This window comes from Ursus americanus, chromosome 34 (assembly GCF_024610735.1).
Source record: "Ursus americanus isolate L20-20 chromosome 34, mUrsAme1.1.p, whole genome shotgun sequence".
Lineage (NCBI taxonomy): Eukaryota > Metazoa > Chordata > Mammalia > Carnivora > Ursidae > Ursus > Ursus americanus.
In genome coordinates this window covers 3,737,459-3,756,317 of record NC_142160.1, presented here as the reverse complement: position 1 = coordinate 3,756,317, position 18,859 = coordinate 3,737,459, and the positions used below count along the sequence as shown (strand labels likewise).

Here is an 18,859-nt window from a genome sequence, read left to right as displayed (position 1 = left end):
TGTGTCTCAAGGCCCATCACCTGGCCTTCCCAGTGAAGTCATGCTGCCTTCAGCGGGGAGGAGGGCACTGGAGGCCAGAAGAGCTCCTGCGTGTGGAAAGCCCCTGTTACATTATTACAGGAGGCCAGGGGGTGTCATTCAGCCTGTGAGCCTGGGTGAGGTTCCGCGGAGCTCCAAGGGCTAGAGAGGCAGAGCCTAAAAACTTCGGAACAGAGTTGAGTGTTATCAGCCTGCTCCTGCCAGTTGAGATTTGCAGCACCGCTTGCTTTCCCAGGGGTTCCCTGGGAACCAGAGTTAGTCTAGACTAGGGTTCAGCAAACTTTTTCAGTAAAGGGCCAGATATTTTAGGCTTTCTGGGCCTCTTACAGTCTTTGTCATTATCTCTCTATCTGTGTCTCTCTCTCTCTCTCTCTATCTCATTTATTTTTATAAAACTCTAGAAAACAAGAATGACCAATTTTAGCTGAGTGCGACCAGCCTGCAGGCTGTAATACGCTGACTCCGGTCCAGACTGGGTTTCTTTTTCCCTTTGCTGGTCCACATCTGTTCCCTGGGACCTGGCCCCTCAGCCTGCAGCCAGAGAAGCCAGGCTGAGTTCCGTTGAGCTCCACAGGAAGACGCTAGATGCCTGGCCCATGGAGACTATGTCTCTACACATACAGTGAAAGTGCCCTTTGTTCTTGCATGACTGCCATGCAGCTCGGAGTCGTACAAGTGTCCTGTGTAGTGGTGGCAGCGTTTGGAGCCGCTGTCAGTTAGGATCGTCTTGAGGGTTATGTTCCTGGAAACCCCCTCATTAGAATTTCCATTTGAATAACTTAGGACTTTCAGGGCAAAATAAAGTTTGAGAGATGGAGATAGTATTTTCACGTTCTCTAAAATAAAAGTGAAGGCCACATGATTAATAAATACCAGTATGATGTATTCATTAAAACATTTGTAAAAATATCATATACTTTGACTTGTTATCTCTTTCTCACTATAAACTTTTGGTGATTTTCTTCTCTTGAATTGTGTGAAATACCTGTGATTGGTTATTGATGTAGGAAAGATGTTAAGGTTTGAAGCCAACGGCCAGTAAAGAATTCTTGAGATGTCTTTGGTGCAAAAAGGTGATTTCTTTTAAGGCACGGGGACAGGACCCTGGGGGCAGAAGGAGCTGCGCCAGGCTCATGAGGAGTGGCCCATTATATACTTTCAAGTTGGGAGGGGGTTAGGGATCCTATAAATCTCTATGGAATTTGGAAGCAAGGTTTCCAGGACCTTGAGGTGGCTAGCTAGTGTGGGGAAAAGGTCATTTATTACCGTCTCATAAAACCTTAGTTATGAGTCCTTTCAGATAGATGTGTATCGGTGGGCCATATGCCGGGGGATGATTGCCATCATGTATCTTGGCAGGGGGTAGAGATAAAGGAAGTTTCTAAAAGAACTTTTGTATGTTAAAGTAGACTTAACAGGATCCTGGGGAGAGGGTTGGGCTAGGATTGCCTGTTGCCCTTTAGCAAAGTGTCAACATGGAGGCAGTTGAGTCCCTGGAGGAATGTCACTCTGCCTGTTTCAAGGACTTGTCAGTGGGCTATAGGGAGTAAGGAAACTTAATAATTTCTCTTCTGCCTTTATTTCCCGCATCAGTTATGTTTGTGACAGATAGACCACCCCTACTTGGTGTTTTTCTTAAAGTGTTGCTTTGTGCCAGCAGGTGATCACGCTCCTGGAGGATCTGCCTGACCCTTTTGAGGCTTATTTTTAAAGCTTCTGGTATGTTAACTGAGTGCCCAGGGTGTACTGTACATTTTCTCAGTTCCTGCTGGTCATAAGGTGAACACCAGAATTGTTCACACCGTAGCTTCCTGTCGATGTTCTTTCTTTGGTAACTGCCTATGAATGGGCATTTCAGGTTAAAGCTTAAGGGAACCTGGTGCAGATTATGGGAGCGCTTTCTCTGAGTGACTCTTCTCTGGTTTCCTGTTCTGCAAATTCCAGCCTCCCAGCCTCCCTGCTTGCTCTGTTTAGGCCCCCCTCCCTGCCTTGCACCCCATCCTGGGAAGCGCCCTTAGAAAGAAAGCTGGAACAGTCAGTGGGCTCCCATTCAGTCTGTCACTACCTGTTGATCAGCATCTGAAAGAAGTTTCTGTATTTGAAGGAAAAAGGCTAGTCCAGTATCACTCCATCATAGAGCTGGAAGTTTTCAGTTCCCTTTGGTGGGGAATGGTGTTTAAGAACCAAGATCTGGATGCTCATTGTCCCTTGGTGTCTTTGTCTCTAGGCCCTTTTACTGGGTAGAGCTAAGAGCTGCTTGGATAATGAATTACATTGCATTACATATATATACAGTCGTATCAGTGTCTGTATTTATATGTCAGAAGCCATGAGTTCATGTTGACAGCTCCATTTCCAGTTCCTCACCATAGGATTCACTCTCCTAGCCCATTCTTTTTTTTTTTTTTTAAAGATTGTATTTTTTTGTGAGAGCGAGCGAGAGAGCACAGGCAGGGGGAGTGGCAGGCAGAGGAGAAGCAGACTCCGTGCACAGCAAGGAACACAATGTGGGGCTCAGTCCCAGGACCCTGGGATCATGACCTGAGCCAAAGGCAGATGCTTAACCAACTGAGCCACCCAGGTGCCCCTCCTCTCCCATTCTTACACTTGTATTATCTGAAATACCTTTCATTTGCTCAGTTCTATAATATGCAGAAAATAGTTGCAGAATTGCTGAATTGATACCGCTGTGATAAACACACTTTCTAACTAGGGTCCGAGATTTACTTGGAGTATATGTCCTTAGACTGAGGGTATAGAGTAAAAGCACAGTATTGAAAGTTATTTATGTTATTTCTTGTTCAGTGTAATTATGTTTAGTCAGATGAAACAAAGTTAGGTTTCCTCACTTTTGTTTCTTTTACTTTGAATATATGAAATACCAATATGTTTTCAAAAGTCAAAACTATACACAGAAGTGTCACTACCCACCTCCTCCCTCTAGTCCCTTCCATCTGATTCCCACTCTTGAGGGTGTTAATGAATCTCATTAGTTCCTAGTTTATCCATCATGTTTCTTTCTTGCAAAATTAAGGATATGCTTGTCTACCTATTTCCATTCTTTCTTATGCAAGTAGCATTCTGTATATATTCTTTGTACTTTTTTCAGTTAATAGTATATCCTAGAAATTAGTTCATAGAAATGCGATGGTAGCTGGAAGTAGATGAGGGGTTAATGAGCCTTTCTGAAGAAGGAGATCTTACCGCAGTGGGCATGCTGTGAGGGGACTGAAGGTGACTCTGCAGGGGAGAGGAAAATGGCACAACCTTAGGAGAGAAGGCTTAGGAGAGAAGGCTTCCAGTAAGCCGGAGAGCCTGGGATGCTGCAGAGAAGGGAAGTTTTGGGTTTGGGATGGTAAAAGGACACTTCACGCTGAGGAAAAATGAAGCTCCTTTTATTAGAGCCTTGAATTCTGATAAAATCCTATGGCAGAGCAGTCCTTTTTATTAAATGGAGAGTTACTATAAATGACCTTGAGGAAAATTTACTGTATAATAAAAAAAATTAAATACTTAGTGTATTTAGAGCTGTTTTAGGTTCACAGCTAAATTGAGGGTGGGGTACAGAGATTTCCCGTACACCCCCTGCCTTCATACACACATAGCCTCCCTCATTAGAAACATCTTCCACCAGAGTTCTACCTGTGTTACGTCTGATGAACCTACACTGACATGTCCTACTCACCCAAAGTCTGTAATTTGCATTATTGTTCTCTCTTGATGTTATGAGTTCTCTGGGTTTGGACAAATGTATAATGACATGTATCTACCATTACAGTATCACGCAGAGTTGTTTTGTTACCCTAAAAATCCTCTGTACCTCACCTGTCTTCCCTTCCTCACAAACCCCTGGCAACCACTGATCTGTCTCTGTGTCCATAGTTTTACCTTTTCCAGAATGTTACACCAGAATCATACACTGTGTAGCCTTTTCAGATTGGCTTCTTTTATTTGATAATATGATTTCTCCATGTCTTTCCATGGCATGATAGCTCATTTTTTTTAATTGCTGAATAATATTCTACTTTATAGATATACCACAGTTCATTCATTCACCTACTGAAAGACCTCTGGGTAGCTTCCTAGTGTTGGCAGTTATGAATAAAGCTGCTATAAACGTCTGTAACCAGATTTTTTTTTTTTAAAGATTTTATTTATTTGACAGAGATAGAGACAGGCAGCGAGAGAGGGAACACAAGCAGGGGGAGTGGGAGAGGAAGAAGCAGGCTCATAGCAGAAGAGCCTGATGTGGGGCTCGATCCCAGAACGCGGGGATCACGCCCTGAGCCGAAGGCAGACGCTTAACCGCTGTGCCACCCAGGCGCCCCTGTAACCAGATTTTTAAGCAGACCTAAGTTTTCATCTCCTTTGGGTAAATACCAACGATTGCTGGATTGTGTGTTAAGAGTATGTTTAGTTTTATATGCCACACTGTCTTCTAGAGAGGGTATATCATTTTGCATTCCTACCAGCAACGTATGAGAGATTCTGTTGCTCTGTGTATTTTTGCCAGCATTTGGTAGTGTCAGTGTTTCAGATTTTGGGCATTCTAATAGGTGTATAGTGGTATTTCCTTGTTTTAATTTTGCATCATATGTTTATCTCCAATCTATATATCTTTGTCTATTAAGTGTCTACTAAGGTCTTTGGCCCAGTTTTTTTTTTTTTTTTCTTTAAAGTAGGCTCCACACCCACACGGAGCCCAACGTGGGGCTTGAACTCATGACCCTGATGAGATCAAGACCTGAGCTGGGATCAGAATTTGGATGCTTAACTGACTGAACCACTCAGGCGCCCCGTTTGGTCCAGTTTTTATTTTTATTTTTTTATTTTTTTTTAAAAAGATTTTATTTATTTATTTGACAGGGATAGAGATAGCCAGCGAGAGAGGGAACACAAGCAGGGGGAGTGGGAGAGGAAGAAGCAGGCTCAAAGCAGAGGAGCCTGATGTGGGGCTCGATCCCATAACGCCAGGATCACGCCCTGAGCCGAAGGCAGATGCTTAACCGCTGTGCCACCCAGGCGCCCCTGGCCCAGTTTTTAATTGAGTTGCTTGTTTACCTGTTGAGTTTTAAGAGTTTTTTGTGTAACAGTTCTTTATCAGATATGTCTTTTGCAAATATTTTTTCCCATTCTGTGGCTTGCCTTTTCATTGTCTTGACATTATCTTTTGCAGAACAGAGGTTCTTCATTTTAATGAAGTCCAGCTTATCCATTGTGTCTTTCATGGATCATGACTTTGATGTTAGAGGTGTACCTTGGATTTATAGACTAAGTTGGGAAGAACTGACATCTTGACAATACTGAGTCTTCCTATCCATGAACATGGACTGTCTCTCCACCTATGTAGTTCTTTGATTTTGTTCATCAGTTTTGTAGTGTTCCTCTTACAGATCTTATACATATTTTGTTAGATTTATACCTAAGTATTTCATTTTTGGGAGTGCTATTGTAAGTGACATTGTGTTTTTATTTTCAAATCCCACTTGTTCCTTGTTGGTATATTGAAAAGTGATTGACCTCTATATTAACTAATATCCTGCAATCTTGGTATAATTGCTAATTCCAGGAATTTTTTTTATTGACTCTTTTTTTTATTGACTCTTTTTATAGGTTGTCGACAATCTACTATGTATTGTCTACTATGTAGACAGCCAATCATGTCTTCTGTAAAAAAAAAAAAAAAGACAGTTTTATATCTTCCTTCCCAATCTGTATTACTTTTTACTTCCTTTTCTTGCCTTATTGCATTCATAAGGACTTCTAGTATGAGATCAGAAAGGTGTGGTGAGAGGGACTTGATCATAGTGGGAAAACTTTGAATTTCTCACCATGATTTATATTAGCTGTAGACATTTTATAGATACTCTTTATCAAGTTGAGAAAGTATCCCTCTATTCCTAGTTTATCAAGAATGTATGTCATGAATTGAATTTTGTTATATGCTTTATCCGCATCTATTAATATGGTCATGTGATATTTTTTCTTTTTTAGCTGCTGATGTGGTGGATTACTTTGATTCATGTTTGAATGCTGAACAGCCTCACATACCTAGGATAAATCCCACTTAGTTGTAGCATATAATTTACTTTAAAAAGATGAAATCTCGTGTTCTCTTGCAGTTACTCTGTGGGTTCATTGAACCCTTTTTCTGAATCTAAGATGCATTGTGGGTTCTTGTTTCATATCACTATTTATATTAGTAATTTCATCATCTAGAAATGGATTTATTATTATTTACCACTTGTTCCTGGCTATACTAAAGACTACAGTACGAAAATGAAGAATGATGGAACTGCCCAGAAAGATGATGCAGTGCTCAGATCATTGCTTTTTTATTGCATTGCCTCAAGAATTGCATCGTCTTTTAAAAATTTTAATGAAATCTGGAGGCACCATCTTTGTAGTCTTTCTTTTAGTTTTTATTGAACACATTTAAGAATTTAGAATTTTTAATTTTCTACGTCTGATGACCAGGAGTAGAAAGTTGACAGAGGAATATATTTCATAATTATCAGGTGAATAAAATAATCATCAAAAGAGACAGCAGGACTCCAGGCTGTAATCATGAAGGTGAAATTTATCATGGAGGTGAAATCATAGACTATGAGTTGGCAGACGACAGTATCCTGGATGAATTTTCTCGAAATCAAGAATTGATGAGTGAATAGTTTATTTCTGTGATTTATGTGAAGGAAATGTGGACTTTGCATTCAGTTAGTCACTTGGTGGGAAGGGCTTCTTGTGCAGCGGTTTGTGACAAGCACTTGGACATCCCATTTTGCTGAAAGGATGTGTGTCAGTATTCTTGTATCTCATGTAACGTCTGTGCATGATCATTTACTTGATACAGCTTGTAAGGGTAAAGTGTTGAAAGTTAGTATATATACAGAGGTGATAGGAAGGGAATAGATGGTGCGGAAATGAAAACAAATTGGGTTTATTATTCTAAGGTTTGTACATCTGAAAATGAACGTATTTTACAATCAGGGTACAAAGAATATGACTGTCCTAACAAAATTGTGAGCTGTCAAAATTTTCAAAAGCTCTGCATTTCTACAATGCAAGTTCAAGAAGAACTACAAGTAATGATCATCTATTAGAGATATATTTGAAATCTGGTATCAGTTTTTATAGAACTGTGTGTTCCAGGTTAATATGTGTCAGCTGATGGACGGTTTTGTTCAAATGATGTATGCCTTTTCATGTGTGTTTGTGTCTGTGTACGTGAGTATATACCTGTATATACGTATGTCTTTGTAGTGTGTGTGTGTCCACATATGTGCAGGTACTAGGAAAATTTAAAAATATGGGTTTGATATATTTACATTTTGACTAAAATGTGAAATTTGCTTTTTCATTTTTCTTTTTTCTGTAAGTTATTCATGAAATGACCTAAATATTAAATAAAATGCAAAGGGTTTATTGGCCTCAGCTGATAAAGGGTGTTGATTATTTCTCTTGGTCTACTGAGGGTTAAGGTCATATACCTGAGTGAGTCATTGCCCTCAGCAGTTGACAGTTATGCATTCCTTTCAAGAACACGTGGAATATTCATGAAAATTAACCATCTGCTCGGCTGTAAAACCTCTACAGATTCTAAAGGCTGTGTTCTGTGACTGCAGGCTGTTAAGATAGAAGTCATTTACAAAAAATTAGAAGAAGTCTCCATACATTGGGAAATTTAAAATAACTTCTAAATAACTTATAGCTCAACAAAGAAATCTTAATGTAAGTTAGAGCATGTTCAGCATTACATTCTGACAAAATACTTTAAATATTGTGTAATATAGTTAAGAGTGTACTTGAAAGAATAAAGGCTTGAAATGAATAAACTGAGAATCTGGCTTAGGGAATGACACAGAGAGCTACAGGCTAGACATAAATAGGCCAGAAGGAAGGGGATGAAGGTGAGCATACACTTAGGACACAGAAAGCACACAGTAAGTAGGGAGGAGAGTAAAGCCCAGAGCTGGTTCTCTGAAAATTCAAATGGTTGAACTGGCAAGATTAAATCAAGGGTGAAAAAACAAACAATATTCAGATTGAAAAAAAGAGTCCATAGGTATCAATTTCATAGACATTAAACTAGTAAGATAATGTTTGCCAATAATTGATGCCAATAAATTGAAATTTTAGGTGAAGTAGGTAAATTATTGCAAAACAAAACTTAACCAAAACTGACTTAAGAAATAGAAAATTGACTAATCCCAGAACAGTGAATATACCTGGCCAGATGATTGCAGAAAGGCATTCTACACAGAAATGTATGGAGCAGATCATTCCAATCTCATATATGTTCTTTGAGAAAATAACAAAAGAAAGAGCCTTGCCCAGCTTCTTTTGTGAAGCTAGGCTAACCTGGATACACACACACCACGCTAGGGCTGTGCAGGAAAGGAAAAGAAGACTAGTTTCTGGTTCTAGACAGACACCTCCCCAGGACACTGGGAACATCTGCTCCCTCTGGTGCTACAGACGGAGCTGCCTGGAAATCCTTGGTTATCTTGAGCTGGTTTGGGTTGAATGGGAGGAATAAAAGCCCGTTTTGGGTGGGAGCGAGAAAGACCAAGGTGTTTGGATTGACAGCACATGTACAGACACTGGAATGATTCAGAAATGTCGACTTTAATAGCTACACAGTCATGGTCTACAAATCATGGGCATTTCATCTTTTACTGTGGAGCAAAAGGCAGGTAAGGCTCCCATTTCTTATGCATCAGATGGGCAACACTTAGCAAGTGTGGCAGTGCCAGGCACAGGTGCAGTGCACTGCTGCTGGCCACGTGTGGAGGTGGAAATACTTTGGAAAACAATTTGGTATTAACTTTTAAAGACTGCTGTCTTCATCTGTATGATCCGGCCACTACGCTGCAAGGAAAATGACTTAACACAACGATCTGCCAGACTGAGGTGGGGGTAGTTGTAGGCATTCGGGAGGAATAGCTAGTTTCCAAAGCTTGATACACAGCTTACATAAGTAGGTGCTCTTTCATGAGACTTCTCCCACTGGTCTGTGCGTTCCAGTTACTCCCACTGTCTTCCCTGTCACAGCTGTCCTTGCATTTCATAAGCCAGTCCTGATCTTACTTGCTTCCTTGCCCCAGGGAGGGAAAAAAGCTTCTGAACTGCCAAAAAGGGGTTTTTAAAAATATGAATGTTGAGAATTTCAACTGGAATCCTCTTCTTATTCTGGCAGTTTCCAATTCTTTGCTCAATAAAGTTCATACGGAATTGTTAAATGCTTCTTGATTACTCTATGATTTTTCAAGAGTTGGCTCCAAAAGAGCTGAAAAAATTGGGTGACGTTGCTGAAGTAGAACTCCTTTGTTTATGTGAGCAAGTTTTCTCCACATGACTAAAATTGATAATGAACCCTGCCTCATTCTAGCAACAAATGATTTGCATACATAGATACATGAGATCATTAATGGAAGGAGGGGAGATGGTCCCAGGGATCTCATTGAGATACATTTCCAATATAGGTTTGCTTTTAATATCTAATAGTTATCAGATGAGCATTCCATTTATGCTTCAATCAGTTGTACGCCAGTTAATACTTGTAATGAAGTCAGTCCAGAGGAAACCTTCCAGAGTTAGTGCTTTATCGTAGTTACAGGAAATTTAATAAAAATTAATTCAATCCATATACACGTTTCGTTGCAAAGAAATGTGACAGGAATCAATACAAGTTTTCTATGCACAAATACTGAGTACATCAGAAAAAAATAGAGGAAAGTGAAGTAGAAATACCGGTTCATACAGAACAGAAATGATGTAATATTTCTTATTGTTAAGCAAGGATTTGTTTGTATGTTTTAGAGGTGGATGATTTTGTGAATCAGATCACTGTGGTACGTAGGTTGCACTGGATACATTGACAATGATCTAAGTCAGTTGTTTTGTAAGATGCCAGGGTGTATGAGCGCGCTGCAATCTTGGCAACTATTTAAACTTCAGTGACGAAAATTTTTCAATGTCATATAAAAATTTTAAAGACAGCCTATTTTTCAAAATTCTTTTTAGCAGTGTTGGGAACAAAAAAGGTTGAAGACCATTGGCTTAAAGCAATAGATCTCAAGAGGGATGGTAACACTCATTGAGTAGCGTATTGGAATTTTGGGGGAGTTCTTTGGTTGGCACAGTGATTGAAGGCCTTATGGTCCTTTGGTTATTGGGGGCCAAGGAAGCTAGATAACCTGCAGTGTATAACAAAGAATATTACTGTTTCTCATAACTTTTCTAAAGTCCTGCTGGACTAGTCCACTGCAAATATGAATGAGCAGAAATTTAACACATAGTAATCTTAAGGCATATTTAAAAGAAGGAATTTATATAAAACAGTAAGTCCAGGAATTTTAGGAGAAGGCCATTTTTGTGGGCAATATTTAAGTGAAATAGATATTTTCTCAAAATTGTTAAATAATATATTAACTCCATGAATCATCTATTTGGTGTATTAAATATTGAACTATATATTTAGATGGAAAGAGTTTGCAGTAGGGCAGGAACTGCAAAAACAATATAAGTGATGAAAAATATGTAACTTAGAACCAAATACTAAATTTCCAGTAACATGAAATGCAGATCTTACTGAATTTCATTCTACTTTCTCAGTAACACCAGTATGATTGCACTGTTTAATACTGTAACGTGGTCCACACCCTTACCACCTCCCTACCGCCCTAGCACTTTCCTGTTCTTTTTTTTACCTCAAACATTTACCGCTCCCTTCGTTGGTTATTAATTTTTTTTATTGTCTTTTTGTCTCCCTTGCTTAAAAGACACAGTGTGAGAGGAGAGGGTAGGAGACAGAAAGAGCAGCCCTTTGGAGGAGTTTGGCTTTAACAAAGGGGAGAGAAATAGGTCGTAGCTGGACGGGGTGGAGCATATGGAGTCAAGAATTTTTTTTTAATCAAACTTTTTCATTGAATTATAATATATAGAAAATTGTACAAATCTGAAGTGTATAATACATTTCTATGACATGAACTAACCTGTGCAGTCAGCACCCAATTGAAGAACTGAATGTTACCACTACCAGCACAGCACAGTCCATCCCTCATGCCTCTTTCTGTCATTAACCATCTCTCACCCAAAGCTATTGGGGGTTATTCTGATTTTGATCACCAAATACTAATTTTGCTTGTTTTCAAACTTTACGTAACTGGAATTATCCAGCATGTACTTTTTTAAGGTTGACTCTGCTCAGCCGTGTCTGTGGGATTTGGTTCATCCTGTTCACCTAGGAGTAGTATAACCATATTCCTTGTGACAGTTTATCCATTCTGTTGTTGATGGATGTTGGGGGTGTTGCCAGGTTTTAGCTGTTCTGAATCATGCTTCTGTGAATATGTTTTTATTCTACATATCATGTGTTTCAGATATGGGTGTTTGAGCTTGAGGTGGAATTACTTTCCTAAGTGATTTTTTTTTAAAGATTTTATTTGATCCCAGAATGCTGGGATCATGACCTGAGCCAAAGGCAGATGCTTAATGACTGAGCCACCCAGGTGCCCCCCAAAGTGATTTTTACCAATATTTACTCCCAACAGCATTAAATCAGAGTTCCTATTGCCCTCTACCTTCACCAACACTTTGGCTGTGTAATGCTTTTAAAGCTGTGTTTTTAATTTGTGTTTGCTTGAGGATTAATTATGTTGTGTTCCTTTTCATGTCTATTAGCCAATTGGATGTCCTCTTTCTAGAAGTATCTGAATCTTTTGCCTGCTTTTTGTACTTGGGTCACTTACCTTTTTCTTCTGCCATTTTGTGCTTTATACATGCAGGACTTCTATTTCAGGCATTTTTCTCCCACTCTTTCACGTGCATATTCATTCTCTTAATGATGTCTTTTGATGAATGGAAGTTTTTAATTTTAATGAAGTCTGGTGTTTTCCTAAGTCTTTGGAGAAATCTTTTAAAAATTTTGTGTATACCAAAGTCCTGAAGATATTTTTGGTTTTCATTTAGAAGTTTGATTGTCTTTTCACATTTAGGTTATAATTTATCATGAAGTGTGTGTGTGTGTGTGTGTGTGTCTGTCTGTCTGTCTGGTATGAAGGGTCAAGAGTTGTTTTTTCTCACATGAACATTCAGTGATCTCAGCCCCATTTATCAGAATGTCCATCTGGTCTCACTCCTGCAGTGCCATCATTGTCATAAATCAAGTGGGTCTTTTTTGGACTTTCTATTTTGTTCCATTGGTCTTTTTCTCTATCTTTGAGGTTGTATTACATTTTCTTAATTATAGTAGCTTTATAATAACATCTTCCTATTTTAGTATAAATTCTCCAGCTCTTCCTTCTGCAAGAGGCATTGAAAATGCCCTTTGCATTCTCAGCTTGTCATTTTCCAAAAGCACTGGGATTTTGATTGGAACCATATTGACTATTAATTTGGAGAGAGTTTACATCTTTCCATATGAAGTCTTCTAACACACGAGCATGGTGCATCCCTCCATTTATTTAGTTCTTTAATTTATCTCAGAAGATTTTGTAGGTGGGGCACCTGGGTGGCTCAGTCGTTAAGCATCTGCCTTCGGCTCAGGGCGTGATCCCAGCGTTATGGGATCGAGCACCACACCAGGCTTCTCCTCTAGGAGCCTGCTTCTTCCTCTCCCACTCCCCCTGCTTGTGTTCCCTCTCTCGCTGGCTGTCTCTCTGTCAAATGAATAAATAAAATCTTTAAAAAAAAAAAAAAGAAGATTTTGTAGGTTTTTGTGTCAAGACCTTATTTATCTTTTGTTAGAATTATTTCTTGGCTCCTTGATTTTTGAATGTTATTGGAAGTGGTATCTTTTTAAAATTTCACAAGTTTCTTTTGCTAGTATATATGAAGACAGTTGATTTTTGTTTATTGAACTTGTATTCATCAGTGTTATTAAATCCACTTGTTTTCATGATTTCTAAATTCTTTTGGCTATTCCTCTTGTATATAATTAAGTCATCTGCTAAATATGACAGTTTTATTTTTTCCCTTCTGATCCGTGTAATTTAAATTTCTTTTCTTATTATACCGACTAGTATATGTTACTGTCTTTAGTAATTGACCTGTAAAGGTGATGTTAGTTACAGTTATTTTATAATTACTCTTTATCAGATTCAAAAATACTGTCTTTCTTCCTAGTTTGCTATGAACTTTTAATTAAGAAAGACTGTTGATTAGATAGGACACCAAAAGCACATGTGATTAAAAGATTGATAAATTGAACTTCACTGAAGTTAAAACTCAAAAAAAAAAAAATCAAGAAAGTGAAAAGATAAGCCACAGATACAGATGGGGAGAAAATATTTGTAAATCATATTTCTGAGAAAAGACTTGTATCTAAGATATTACTCTTACGACTCAATAAGATGACAAATTGTCCAGTAAAAAAAAATGAGCAAAAAGATTTGAAATGACATTTCACCTAGGACCTGTACGAATGGCTAATGAGCACATGAAGATCCTTAACCTCATTAGTCATTATGGAAACGCACATTTAAAACTCTAATAGATACCATTTCACTCCCATAAGATGCTATTAAAAAATGGCAGACTGGTGTTGGTGGCCATGCAAGGGCGACAGGGACCCTTAGGTGTTGCTGATAGGAACATAAAGTGGTGCAGCCAATATGGAAAAACAGTGACAGTAGGTTTTTTGTTGTGGTTGTTGTTAAATAGAAATTTACAGTATGACCCAGCTGTTGCGCTCCTGTGTGTCTACTCAAGACAAATAAAAACACTTGTCCATACAAAAACTTGCGTGTGAATGTTCGTAGTAGTATTTTTCATAATAGTCAAAAAATGGAAACAGGCCAGATGTCTATCAGTGGATGAATGGATGAGCAAAATGTGTCTCTGTCCCTACAGTGGAATACTATTTGATAATAAAAAGAAGAAAGTACTGATTCATTCTTATGACATGGGTAAACCTGAAAAACACTGTGTTTGCTATGTGGAAGGACACAGAAGACTCTGTTGTATGAGCTTATTTATACAAAATGTCCAGAGAAGGCACAGTTTTACGAAAAAAAGGGGTTACCTGGGGATGAAGGTGGGAGCAGGGAGTGACTGCAGGTGAGTGTGAGGGATCTTTTTATGATAATGGAAATGTTCTAAAATTGTGTGGTGTGGTGGTGGTTGTACAACTCTGTAAGTTTACTTAAAGTTACTGAGTTGTATACTTAAAATGACTGAATTTTACTTTAGTTAAATTCTACCTCACGATGTTAAAGGATGAGTTGAATTTTAACTACTTTTTCTATGCCTACTGAAAATTTATATGATTTTCACTTCTGTGCCGTTAATTTTATAAATTTAAATACTTAATATTATTATTTTTTTTAAGATTATTTATTTATTTATTTATTTATTTATTTATTTATTTATTTATTTGTTTGACAGAGATAGCCAGCGAGAGAGGGGACACAAGCAGGGGGAGTGGGAGAGGAAGAAGCAGGCTCCTAGCGGAGGAGCCTGATGTGGGGCTTGATCCCAGAATGCTAGGATAACGCCCTGAGCTGAAGGCAGACGCTTAACGACTGCGCCACCCAGGCGCCCCCAAATACTTAATATTAAACCAGTCTTGAATCTTAGACTAATGTAACTTGGTCTTGATATATTGTATTTTATTTATGTTACCGCTCTGTATGATTTACGAATATTTTGTTTAGGATTTTTTGAGACTGTGTTTATGAGAAAGATTAGCCTGTCATGTGTTTTTTCCTTAAAATGTTCTTAATCAAGTTTTTGTTTTGCAATTCTCCATGTAAGTGTAAGATTGATGTTAAATTTTATTTTTAAGATTTTATTTTTTAAAGTAATCTCTGTACTCAATATGGGACTCGAACTGACAACCCTGAGAGCAAGAGTTGCATGCTCTATCCACTGAGCCAACCAGGCGCCCCCAATTTTTTTTTTTTTTTTTGGTTAAGATTTTGTTTATTTACTTGTCAGAGAGAGAGAGCGAGCACAGGCAGGGGGAGGGGCAGAGGGAGAAGCAGCGTCCCTGGAGCCCTATGCGGGACTCCATCCCAGGACCCTGGGATCATAAACTGAGCTAAAGGTAGACCTCAACCAACTGAGCCACCCAGGTGTCCCTCCCCCCCCCCCAGGTTTTTTTCATTATATGTTTGGAAGAATTACTGTTGGAGCCACATGGGCATATAGTTTCCTTTGTAGGAAAGTTTTAAATTAACATATTCAGTTTCTTTCATATGTATTTGTGTTTTCAGATTTTCTCTTTGTCAGTTTTAATAAGTTGCATTTTTCTTGAAATGTGTCCATTTCATGTCCTTTTCAAATGTATAGGGCCACGGTTGTTAATAATATTCTTTTCTTGTTTTAATCTATAGTATTATCCTCCTTTTCATTCTTGCTATTGGGATTTGTGCTGCCTTTGGTTTTTCTGTGATTAGTCTTGCTAAAGCCTATCATTTGTTTGAATATTTTTTCAAATAAGCAATTTTTGTGATGTTTTCTATTTTTTTAAAAAAATTTGCTCCGGGTTTTACTCTTTCTTCTACTTTGGGAGTTAATTTTTTTCTATCTCTTCTTTCTTGGTAGGAATACTTAATAAGGATATTTGCTTGCTTGCTTTGTTGGTTACTGTCAGAGTTTTGTTAGACTCCACTGTGATTGTAGATCTGTCAGTTTTTCTTTTTGGTTCATCAGTTTTATATATTTTGGGGCTGTCTTATTTTATATATGCCAGTTTAGAATACCTTGACTTTTAGTGGAACATCATATTTATTATTATAAAATGACCCTCTAGCTTGGGTGATTATTGTTTGCCTGAGATCTCCTTTGTCAGATATGGGATAACTTCACAAGTTTCTTTTTGTTTAGTGTTTGTGTGGTTTTTACCCTTTTACTGTAGCTGTTCTGTGCCCTTATCTTTACAGCAGCTCTCATAAGCAGTATTTTAAACTCTGCTCTCATAGTCTGCTGCCTAAGGAATTCCCTGTGATGTCTCTTTTGGTGTGGGCCTGTTGGTGACAAGCCATGTGTGTACGTGTGTAGAAAGTCTTCATTTCACCATCATTTTAGAAGGATGGGTTTGCTTAATTTTAAATTCTAGATGGGTAGTTGCTTTCTTTCCCCAGTTTAGCTGTCATCCACTTTCTGTTGAGAAGTCGGCTGTCAGTCTTACTCTTTTTGGCAGCTTCTGATTTTTCTTTTTTTTTTTTTTTTTTGTCCTTTCTTTTTAGCACTTGGTCTTCATATGGTTTTCTTTGTGTTTACCCTGTTTTATATTTAACCTTTAGAGGTCCCAAACAAAAGCCTGTCGTGTTCCTCTTTGGCAAGCCCTGAGCTCCAATTTTTTTCCCACTTCTGTGAGACTGTTTAGAAACTTCCATTTGCCTTGATGTTCTCATATATTTGACTATCATAGTTGTCCTCCGTTATCCCCAAACTAGCTGTCTTATGTTTTGTTATCTAGGGTTTCGTGAAAGAATTGGTCTGATAATAAGCACTTCCATTAGAGTGGGCAGTGAAAGTCCACATAATTTTCTTTTCTTTTTTAAGGTAAGCGGTATCACAGTGTTACTGTAGCTGATGGGAATGGTTCTCTAAAGAGGAATACTACTGATGATACCAGCCAGGAAAGGGATAATTGCTAGAGTGGTGGCCCTGAAGAGAGAAGAAGGAGTGGAACTTAGTGCACGAATTGGCTTTGGTTGTGAGTTAGTTTATCCGTAGTAGTAGGAGGGGGGCAGAGTGTAAGAGTTTAATCCTCGTAGGTAGGTAGATTTGGTGGTTGGTGTCGGTGAAATTTTTCTTATGAATGCATCTGTTTTCTTAGTAAGTCGGTGTCAGGTTTGGGTAGGAGGTTTGAGGTTTAAGGAGAGAGAGGAGTTAGGAAATGGTCTGTAGATGAATTTGAGGGTGAACGGAGTAGGATTGCCTGGCATCACAAAGGCTCGCTCACCTGAAGTGAGTGGTTATGGACGTGGGGGATTTAAAAAGTAAAAGAAGCATGCCAGACCTCCAATTGAACTGTAATATTATCAAATAAATTTATAATCTGGAGGGATAGAGGTGAAACTCTACTTTTAGATTCTGAATGTTCAAGATAGCAGGGTATGTTTCTAAAAAAACAAAAAGGGTATTAAATTTTTTGAAGTGTAGTCTCAAGGTCACAAATGTTTAACATCCCATGAAAAAAGGTAATTATTTCTAAAATAAACCATGAATCCCATGAAAGTCTCACATAGTTGTGTGGGTTAGGACCACACTTAGGGCCAGACCCCATCTTCCACCTCTGCTGGGCCTGGTGTGCATGAATGGGCTGCACACGTCCAGAGCAAACCTGGATTCCCCTGAGCTCCAGCATGGCTTCTAGCACCTAGTCTCTTGAACCTGGGTGTGGACTGTGGCTGTCAGTGGATGTCAGTGAAAGCCCGCTTTGGAGCACTAGTTGATGTGGCAGAGGGCACCCTCATGCTGTGGCCCACGCTGAGGTTGGAGGCGGTGAGGGATCCCATGATGCAGTTACCCGGGGCTCCTTCAGGACCACCTCATGCAGAGGCTCTGTGTGTCCCATCTGCTTTCTTATCTGTGTTGCTGTGGCTCCTCTTTCATCTGTTCGCCTCCCCAACATGGCACCGCATTTAGCTGCTTTTATAAATCAGCATGTATTAGCCATCATGCACTAAGCAATATTTTATATTTTCAGTTTAAATTGCATTCTCAGGGTTGAACAGTTTTTCTTTTAACAAGTATATCCAAGTGACTTAGAATTTTTTTGGCCCTAAAAATATTTTTTATGGAAAAAATTAATTATGAAGACATATATCAGGCATTCAGAAATGTTCAAAGATTAATATATTGAGTACCCATCACTTAACTTAAGCAATGCTGTGTCACAAATAAGATTGAAGTTCTCTGTGACCATTGCCAGTCACATCTCTTTCCCTTCCCGCACAGGTCACCGCCAGTTGAATTTGGTATTTATCATTTCCGTGCATTTTTTATATCCCTAAATAGCTTTCTTTTACTATTTATTTATTTATTTATTTATTTATTTATTTATTTATTTATTTATTTAGTAAGCTGTATGCTCAGTGTGGGGCTTGAACTCACAACCCTGAGATCAAAAGTCACATTCTCTACTGACTGAGCCAGCCAGCTGCCCCCTAAATATCATTCTTTTAAAAAAAAGTTATGTAAATGGTTATTATCCTGTGTATGTTTCTGTAAATAGAATAATATACTGTTATTAAATATATAATACATATTAATATGTTATATTGGGGTATAATAAATGTACATAGTTATATGTTCTTCAACATTTAGATTTTTCCATATTTATACTTTGATTCCTTTATTTTCATGAACATGTAATAGTCTGTTGTATAAATATATCTTTATTATATTAAAAATTCTTCTGTTGGATATTTAGGTTATTTCTGATTTTTTTGCATTTTATATATGTTGCATTGAATGCTACTGCACCTAGTCCTTGGGCATGTGTTGGAGGTTTTCTAGGGTATATAGAGCTCAGAACTGATGGATTGCAGGGTATGTGCTCTGTCAGTTGGAGTTCTCAGTGCCCACAGGAAGCGTGTGGGCTCAGATGCCCCAGCCTTGGCTGGCACTTGCTACCGTGTCTAGTCCCGATTACTTTATCATGGACTCGTAAGAGAGTAAGTAGCTGAGTGTGTACCTTCTACGCTGTAAATTTACTTTGTTTTGTATGTGTTCGTTTAAACGGGAGCCTTTTCTCATACAGTTTAATTTTATTAAGAAGAATGCCTTTGTTGAGCCTCAGAGTAGGTGATCCCTTAAGAATTTTTTTCTGCTCCAAATTGATGATTCTGTGATAAGCTCATAA

The 18,859-nt window shown here is 38.4% G+C and overlaps 1 protein-coding gene across 10 annotated transcripts in view; it reads left to right on the top strand.

The window, feature by feature from the left end:
- AUH (AU RNA binding methylglutaconyl-CoA hydratase) overlaps positions 1-18,859 on the top strand; it is a 343,464-nt gene that overhangs the window by 20,029 nt on the left and 304,576 nt on the right. The gene's annotated exons all lie outside the window — the stretch shown is intronic.